At 47.3% G+C, this 9517-nt stretch overlaps 1 protein-coding gene across 1 annotated transcript in view; it reads right to left on the bottom strand.

Annotated features, from left to right (window-relative positions):
• Positions 1 to 2728: 2728 nt before the first annotated feature.
• LPGAT1 (lysophosphatidylglycerol acyltransferase 1) overlaps positions 2729 to 9517 on the bottom strand; it is a 91169-nt gene continuing 84380 nt past the window's right edge. The window contains exons 10-12 of the transcript XR_003965866.1: positions 7804 to 8116; positions 7226 to 7426; positions 2729 to 2814 (exon numbers count right to left, since the gene is read on the bottom strand). The gene's annotated coding sequence lies outside the window, so the exon portion shown is untranslated. The remainder of the gene's footprint in view (positions 2815 to 7225; positions 7427 to 7803; positions 8117 to 9517) is intronic.

The following is a 9517-nucleotide window of genomic DNA, read 5'->3' as shown; positions in this document are numbered from 1 at the left end:
CTTTCATATTGATTGCCATGTTTATCCTTTCTTCATATTTTTTGATTCTATTAAAATGGGTATCGGTATTTTAATTTCAACTTTGATAGTACATTGCTAGAATATAGAAAAACAATTGATTTGAGGATATTTACCTGTATTTTGCGATGTTACTAACTCACATATTAGTTTCATGGCTTTTTTGTAGAGTCAATCAGATTTTCTTCATATTATCTGGAAACAAAGACAGTTTTACTTTTCCTTTCCAGTAGGGATTTCTTTTCTTTGCCTTATGTGGTGGCTGGAATCTCCAGCACAATAAACATGTTAAAAGTGGACATTCTGATGTGCACCTGACCTTAGGGAGAAGACATTCAGTCGTTTACTATTATATATGATGTTAATTGGGTGTAGAGTGACCAATCGTCCCAGTTTTCCTGGGACTGAGGAGTTTCCTGGACTGCACCACTTTCAGTGCTAAAACTAGGATAGTCCCAGGCAAACCAGGACACTTGTCACCCTAATTGTAGGTTCTGGGCCAGTTTCAGTGATTATTTTTTCTCCTCGTTATGGGCTGTATTTTCCTGTTTCTTTGCATGCCTAGTAATTTTTTATTGAATGCTAGACATTGTAAATTTTACTTTTCTGGGTACTAAATACTTTCATATTCTGATAAATATTGTTGAATTTGTTCCAGGATGCAGCAATTTTATCCTTTCATGGCTTTAAGATTTGTTAGGCAGGATGAGAGCAGTATTTAGTCTAAGGCTAATTATTTTCCACTACTGAAGTAAGATCCTTCTGAGTACTCTATCCATAAGTTATTAGTTTTTCTAGTCTTACTGGTGGGAATAGGGAGTGTTCCCAGCTCTGTGTGAGTTTTGAGTACTCTTCCCTACATCTATTGGGTGATTCTTTCCCCCAGTTGGAAAGTTGGGGCTAGTTTCCCCACACACATATGTGAGTCAGTGCTCTGCTTAAAACTTGGAGATTCCTAGGGTCCTCTCTCCACGCAGCTCTCTCCTCCTGGGTACTCTCTTGTGCGTACTGTAGCTGCCTGGGTCTCCCCAGACTTGCGGCTCCTTCTCCTCACTCACAAAATCTGCTGGGGTCCACCTCGGCTTCCCTTCCCTGCGTCATGGCTTAGAAATCCTCTCAAGGCAGTACACGGAGGCAATTGTAGGGCTTTCTTTGTTTGTTTCCACCTCTCAGGTGTCAGTGACCCTTGCTGCCTGATGTCCAGTGTCTTGGGAACCATCATTTCCTGCATCCCTCCATCAGGCTAGGAGTTCCCAGAAGGCAGGTTCTATGCTTGCTCCATCAGGCTGGGTGTGACTTGTGAGGAGGGGAGACCTGGGCCTCTCCCTTCCTCCTTACCCCTTCCTCAAAGCATGTTCTAACAGATACTTAAGTGCATAGCATTTCACTGCATGGATATTCCCCCCCGAGTACGTTTGTTTCCATATGACAGCGGTTAAACTGTGGTCCCTTGAGATTGCCCTTTCTTCTCTTAATGGTCCCTGAGACCACACATCCTCTAGGAAGTCTTCCTGGTTGGAGTAAGATGGATGACGCATGTCCTGGCCACACTATTTGCCCAAGAGTTCATGAATCCCTTTCCCCTGGTTTGCCATTATCCCAAGGACTCCTAGAGTTACTGTTCCCAATCTTGGGTTTCCCCAGGAAGGTTTTAATCAACCTTACCAGTTCTGTGGGAACATATGGGGTTTACAGTTTGAATAACGTTGGGAAGTTTTGCTGGGCCTATCCCACTCATGGAGATTTGCAGAGCATAAGATTTTACAAGCCCTGATAAATATTATAGTAGAGAGACTTGTTTGCTTTGTTTACACATATTTTCTAAATGTGTTTGATTCCAGTAACTCTTATTTGAGCTCAGAATCTCTCTGGATTATTTATTGTTCTTAGGAAAACTCTTAAAGAAACACTAACCTAAATCATCATGAACAAATAAGGAGACTTCTCTTCTGTGCCTGTCTCCTTCCAGAGACCACATCAGATGAATGTTTGTTGAACAAATGATTCAGAGAAAGACTTTGCAATCACTCTCAACAGCCCATTCTGACTTTATCTTTACAGATTGGGCTGGCTTTCCACGGGACTCTCATGAGCCTCGCTCACAACATCGTCAGTGGCCCCCCTCCTACCCCGTGTTCTTTTAACCTCACCTTAGTCATTTGCTCCTATTTGGAATTGGTTAGATGTAACATGAGCAAAGCCTGGGGACACAGACTTATAAGAATGCAGAGAAGAAGGGCAGGACCAGATTTTAGGGGGCACCCTTCACACTGAATTCTATGTGACAGGCACTCCCCAGAGTCATGCATCGTGCTAGCCCTGCAGAAGGGTTTGAAAGTAGACATTCTGTGGGCCTTCTCACTTCCAGATCTCTGATCATACCGTTGTTCTGCATGCAATGCTCTTCTGTACATTCTCTTGTCAAAATTCTACTCCAGTCCTAGCGAAGTGCCACCTCATTGAAACCATCCCAGGTTCCTCAGGGATGTTAGTGTCTTCTTTTTCTGTAGTCCCATGGTCTTATCAGAGTCTGCCTTTGAACATAATTAGTTGTGTCCAGGCCTTCCTCCCTGACAAGAATGTGCATTTCATGAAAACAGCGACTCTGTCTTACTCATTTCTGTATCCCTGGCTCTTAACACAGGGTCTGGTCTGGCAGAAGCTCATGGATCGTTTGAGGGGCAAGTGGATAAATGATCGGAGAGTTAGTGGAAGCTCCAAAGATCAGCCATCCTCTACCCTTCTGGGTAAGTCTTGGGTGTAACATACAAGAGTTCTTCAGGGACTCAGGGCGAGCTGAGAAGGAAGAAGGAGTTTGAGACGTTAAGTTACATGTATCAGTTCTGCACAAAGCCAGGGAAATGGTGAGACTCAGCTCAATGTCCAGCCTGCTGTATTGATGTTATCATGTTGCTGGACATTAAAACCTAGCAGATGAATGCTTGGTGTCTGCAATGAGGATCCCCCGCCCCAGCACACACAACTGGACACATTCATGTGTACACAGGGGCAACTTAGGCAAATACGGGAATTATCACATGTGGTCACATCTACATGGAGATATGCAGGTGTGCACTTGGAAGGCCGGGCATAGAGATGCATGAGGTATACAAGAACACACACACACACACACACACACACACACACACAGGCTCAGCCATCTTTGAGAGCCCAGAAACACAGCAAGTGTGATAACAGGTATTCAAGGGTAGGGAAGTGAGAGCCCTGAGCAAACAGATGGGCTGTCTGCTGATAACCAAAGCCAAGGAAAACTTGGAAAGACTGAACATTGATCTCTTCCCCACCTTCCCTTCTTCTCTTCCAGAGAGTAGTCTGGGACTTAAGGCAACAAGCCAGCAAGATCCTTCCAGCATTGCCCCCCTGTGAACAACCACAGTGTCTGATACTCAGCAGCCGGAACCAGCAAGCATCCAACTAGCTTGGACCCTGCCTGGCACAGCTCTGCACCAGATGGCAGGGGGTGGCCTCTGGGAAGGGGGCAACTCCAGATAATCCCCTCCTCTGGGCTACCCGTCTGCAGTGATCTGGCTAGTTCCAGCCTCCAGCACAGTGCTTACACCCTGTCTGTATCTTGTTCCAGTTGCTGTCATTACAGTCACAGTGTGTGTGTGTGTGTGTGTGTGTATGTGTGTGTGTGTGAGCACACACCCCTGGTGACCTCTGTCTGGTCAGGAACTCCCAAGGGCAGGGATCATGCCTTCCACAGTGAGGCTGAGCCTCTCTCTCTTGAGCAAAGACCATGGCTCCCTGGGCTCCTCCAGGGGGAACAGGGACTGCTTTCTCCTCACCTGCATATCCCCTCCAAAGGCCCCAAATGAATGTAGTTTCTCAGTTGGGTTTCTATCTGTGGGCTGTTGCAGTCTCTCCCCTCCAGATCATTTGGGAAATCCTGGCTGCTGGAGGGCCCTAATGAGCCTCCAGACTTCAAGTTTCAATCTCTGGCAGGCTCAGAGGCCACAGGCCGGGGAAGTGATCACCTGCACAATCCCAGCTGTGAACACCCCAAGGGCAGAGTCCTCTTCGGTTTCTTGGCATATTTGACTCACTAGGGAGTTGTTGAGAACCTAAGATTTCCTCAATAATTTACATCCATGCTCCTCCCTTGACAGGATCACATGGCCTCGGACAAAGTCAGTGAACACTATCCTGGGAATCTGATCTCCTGGGTCCAATAACAACAACAAAAGGAACAATGGCGAGGATTACTCTGAACTCTGGCCAGCACCTGGGAGGTCTGGACCCAGCTGGAGGCCAGTGACCTGATAGCGCCACTCAAGCTCAGCAATGGCCTTCTACTTGCTGGGAGGTGGAGGGTAATTGAGAGAAAGGCAGCCGAATGCTCTGGGAGTCTTAGGAAAAAGTGTTCGGCCCAACCTCACTAGCCTGTGGGGCTCCTGAATGTAAACTGAGTGTCTGCTGGGCATTCTTGTTCTTTGTCCTTCTACCTGTGCTCACGCCCATCCTCTACCCTGGTTCCATGTCTTGGTTCCCCTGCATCCTCACCCCTGTCTTCCCTGGCCTCACTCCCTCAACATATAAACACACTTAGAATTTTGGAATCTTCAAATAAATCTCCCCTTGTCCTTTCCAGTCACCCTATTACCCTCCTTCCCTCTTTGGAAAAGCCACTGGAGACAGACCAAGGGCGTTCCTTACTGTTCACTGCCCACAACCCACTGGCCTCCTACACCTGTTCCACAGAAGCACCCCCTCTCCCCATGACTAACATACCCAAAGCCCCCACCCCCTGGCACCTGAATGTTCCACAGACAAGTTCTGAACTTGTTATTTGCTCATCAAAAGTTTTTTTTTAATACCTTCTCTGTGCCAGGAACTGAGGTATGATATGAATACGATTAGGGCCAAGAAGCTTACGATTTGACAGTAAGCAGAAATATGAACCAAGGATAACATATCTAATTGCTAAGGGATACTACTGAAATATGCCCAGAATGTTATGGGAACCCAAGGGAAGTGCATTGAACCAGGAGGGGAGGAGCAACTGGTCAGGGGAGACTTTCTGGGGGAATTGGGTTGGAACTGAGTTTTGAAGGATGTGTGGGAAGTGGGTAGCAGAAATTGGGATTTGGGCTATAGGAGTCTTTCACTTTTAAGTGACAGGACAGATTTAAGCAAACCAGGGACACCTGAGTGAAGCTGGCCTCAGAACTCACACAGCATTCAGACTTGCTGCTGTCCTTGCATCGGGTCTGTTGTTTCTTCCTCTGAGTTGAACTCATTCTCTCCTAATCAGTTCAGCTTCTTTCATGTTTCAGGGGTCAGTTGGCCACAGGAAGTTCCAGGCTTTTATCAACTCAGTTGGTTAGCCCCAGCATATATATATATATATATATATATATATATATATATATATATATATATATATATTTTTTTTTTATATTATATATATAAAATCCCAGAGGAGGGCTCTGATTGGCCCAGCTTGGGTCACGTGCCAATCCTAGGCCAATCACAGAGGTGTGGGATACTCTGCTTGACCAGACCCGGCTTCCCTACCCACTCTTGCCACCAGGGGGCGGGATGCTGTGATTGGCAGCTCCAACAGGGCCACATGGAATGAGTCAGGAGAGGTAACCCAAAGGAGAGGGTACTGAGAACACAAACAACAGATGTTCATGACAGAGTACTTTCTAGCCAGAGAGAATCACATGTACAAAACTATACAACAGCCATGGAATGTGTCTTGGAATAACTAAGAGTTTTATATAGCTGTGTCTAAGGAAGGACTTAAGGGAGTGACAAGAAATAAGCCTAGAGAAGAAAGAATTGGGAGGGCCATATGTGCTAAACAACAGAGTTTAAATATTATCCTAAAAGCTAGGAAGACTCTTCGGAAAATGTTATGTCAGATATTTGTATGATCAGATTTTTTATTTGAGAAGAAAAAACTCTTTTGTCCATAGACCTGTTCTTTTCCCTTCTTCTCTATTTCAGTCAATGACACCCCCATTCCGCTAGTTTCATGAGCCAGAAATCTGGGGCAACTTGGGGTCATCTTCCTCAACCAAGTGCTTCCTGGACCCTCTCCCCATTCGCCAATCCTTTCCTTTCTGTGACACTGCCTTAGTTCAGTCCTGGGTCTGTTCTTGCCAAGAATGCTCTGGTGGTGCGGGTTCCTGCTAATATAGACCAAGGAAGGAGGCTTCTAAGCCCCTGCCCAGGCTCGGCTAGACCTGGTTCTCTCTGCTTCCATGGCACTCATGCCTCTCCTTACCATTATCCCACTGCATTATAACTGTGTGCCGTCCTGCTCTGACCCTCGGCCGTGCACATATGCTCTGTGGATGCCTCAGAGCATGAGTCCTGTGTTTCATTTCTAACCCCGGCTGCATGGATAGTGTCCAATACACTTAGACACGGGGTAAATGTCTGTTGATTAATGAAAACACAAAGAAATAAATGAAGCTCACCTCCTGCCATCAACATAGGCAACTATAAACACATGGACAACTGAAAAAAGAAAAAGTTCTAATGCCTTGGTGAAGCCCTCTGAAACAAGGGTGTTTTCCTCATCAACTTTCAATGTTCACATGCTTTTCCTCTATCCTTGTAACCCCTCTTTTCAGTTTCCCTCTCTATGTCTAGGTCTCTACCTTGTCTGGTCATCTATGATATGGAACTGAAATCTGCACTGTGTGTGTGTGTGTGTGTGTGTGTGTGTGCATAAAATGCTTTTTGTTACCTATTTTGATCTTTTTAAAGTAAATAATGTCCATACTTGGGTACTTTGTGATAAGTATCACTTCTTGCAACACATTTCACATTTGATCATGTGAAGAGTCTGAGTTTACCCCTGGGATCTCTTTATTGAGGGTTAAATGACAAGGAAGGGGTCCTCTGTGTACCCCCCAGCTAAGGGCCCACAGCCAGTTCACACCAGTGTCAGGGAAGCATACAGAGCAGCCCTTCCCAGCCCTCCCAGAGCCTCTTTGACTCCTATTCATTTATTTATTTATTTATTTTGAGAGAGAGAAAGAGAGACAGAGAGACAGAGAGACAGAGAGAGAAAGAGAAAGAGAGAGAAGCGGGGCTTGTGCTCACCTGAAGCAGGGCTCAAGCTCACCGGATGTGGGGCTCGAACTCATCAACTGTGAGGTGATGACTTGAGCCGAAGTCAGAAACACCCAGGTGCCCTCTTTGGCCCCTTTCTCTGTGCAGAACTCACCTTCTCTGGAAAGCTTCTCAGACGGAGCCTGCCCTGCTCCCGACACTCCTCTCTCTGGTCCAATCCCCATGACCCGTCTCTTCCGGGCTAGATCCACACGTGCCTGCCTGCTTGGGAAGCCAATTGGCCTCGTGCTTCGGGAAGACTGCCAATCCTTGCTTTACACTTTGTCATCTTTCCTTCCTTCCATCCAGGATCTTCCTGGGGGTGGAGAAACAGGCTGCTCCCATGTGCCCACCTCCTCCTCTCCTGGACTGTCTGGTTCCACCCTGGGCTCAGTCCCCCAACCTAATGGCTCACAGACAGTTGATGATCAGGCTCCCTCTTATTCTCCCCCAAGATGCTTCAGGAAGGTGACAGTAAGGCTGCAGTCTGACCTTTCATCTTAGCCCCGGGGACATCTGTATGTCCCTGTGTTTAGCTTCAGTTTTGGTCTCTTCCGGGCGGAGCGGAAAGGGTCCTGGGGCAGGAGTCAGCAGCTCTGACTTATGCTATCAGGCCTACCAGCAATTAGCTCTGTGACCTTGGGGGTCATTTATGCCCCCTGGCCAAAGCTTCCTCATTTATTGTTCACTTACCCTCTTGTCTTTTGTGAAGATCGAGTAAGACCCGCGCATATAAAGTGCTGCATGAACTGTAATGTTCCTTTCAATGGCACGTATTACCAGTGTTATTTTAACCCTGGTTCCCTTGCCAGTGGAGCAGTAGATTATAAAGTGGCTTCAACTGTGAAGATATGCCTTGTCTCCCATGTCAAGCAGCCTGGAGGGAATCCCAAGATGCAGCAGCTCCATGGCTCTTGGGTTTCTTCTCACTGGGAGCTGCAGGAGCTGTAGACCTCAGCCTCTCACGCCAACAGCTGGGGCAGGAAGGTGTGGGCCATGGGGGGAGCTGGTGAGAAATGGGAACTGGCTATTATCCAGCTCAGGTACTGCCAGGTGGGACAGGACAGGCTCTGGAGGGGCCTCGTAGATGGGGAAGAGGGAACAGCCTCCTTTGTCTCTCTCTCTGTTTTTATCAAGGAGGACAATCTTTCCCAGAAGCCCCCAGTGGACTCCCCCTCAGATTCTATCGGCCAGCACTGGGTCATACTAATAAGCAGACCAGTGGTATAGATTAAGATTCTAAACCAATCACGGTTCGTCCATGGGGTCGGGAGAAGGGCCTCTCTGACACACAAGAAAAATTGGGGTTTAGCCAGCGTGCAGGTCGGGGACCCCCTCCTGCAGCCTCTGCCCCATCTCTCACTGCCTCATTCTAGGCTCCGCATATTAGACCTTGCCTTACTCTTTCTAGTTCCTGCTGTCCCTCCAAAGACATCTTGACATTTTTGTCCTCCTTTTCTGGGACTCAAAGTCCACTCCCTTCCTTCCTGACCCACAATATTTTCATACAACCCCATCCCCATAATGGTGACAATTACCTGTACTTCTAGCTACTAAGAAAGCTGAGTCTTTCTCTTCCTGCACCAACTTTCTTGGATGATCTGGAAAACATTTCAGGATCTTGACTGTGCCTCTAAGTTCACACTAGGCCTGATGGGTGGATGCGTGTTGTGGAATCAAGTCAGAAAGCCCTTTTTCCAGGAACAATCCCCAGCATTTACACAGCACAGGAGCATTTCGCACACCCTTGCCTAGACCCCTGTAATCCATCTTGACCCTCTTGAGAGACCAGGAGGCAGACAGGCCAGACCGGGGCAATAACTCCCTTTGTCAGATGAATCACACAGGGCTCTAGGAAATCAAGGCGCTTGCCTAAGGCCATGGAGCTCCTAGCAGTTGGGTCTGGAGGGGGAATTCCTGGCTCTGGCCCCTGACCGAGTGGCTCTTCCAGGGCACGACAACCCCAAGACAACTCACAACTGGCCTGTTTGGATTCCAGACAAGCAGGAATTTGCCAACCTCCCAAGTTCCAAATAACAAAGGCCCCTGTGTGTGCCAGGAAGAGAGCAGAGGAATTCGGTCTAATGGGATGTCAGGCACAGGGCAGCAAACAATGGTTATTACAAGTTACATTTACATAAGACTCTGTTGGTTTGAAAATTTTGCTCACAGACATTCCATCTGGTATCTCAGCGACCCTGTGAGGTGGATGTGGCAAGGCTGATTAGTGTTGTACATGTGGAAACTGAGGAAATGTGACCTCGCTGGCTAGAAAGAAGCTGAGCTGTGACCTTCCCCTGAGATTTCTATTTCCCAGGCCTGGATTCTGTCCCCTTGCAGACTAACATCGTAAACCTGCCCCTCAGCTCCCAGGTTCTGGGCTGGTCAAAATGCCAACTAGTTTCTC

This window comes from Lynx canadensis, chromosome F1 (assembly GCF_007474595.2).
Source record: "Lynx canadensis isolate LIC74 chromosome F1, mLynCan4.pri.v2, whole genome shotgun sequence".
NCBI classification, from domain to species: Eukaryota; Metazoa; Chordata; class Mammalia; order Carnivora; family Felidae; genus Lynx; species Lynx canadensis.
This window is presented reverse-complemented; position numbering and strand designations above follow the sequence as displayed.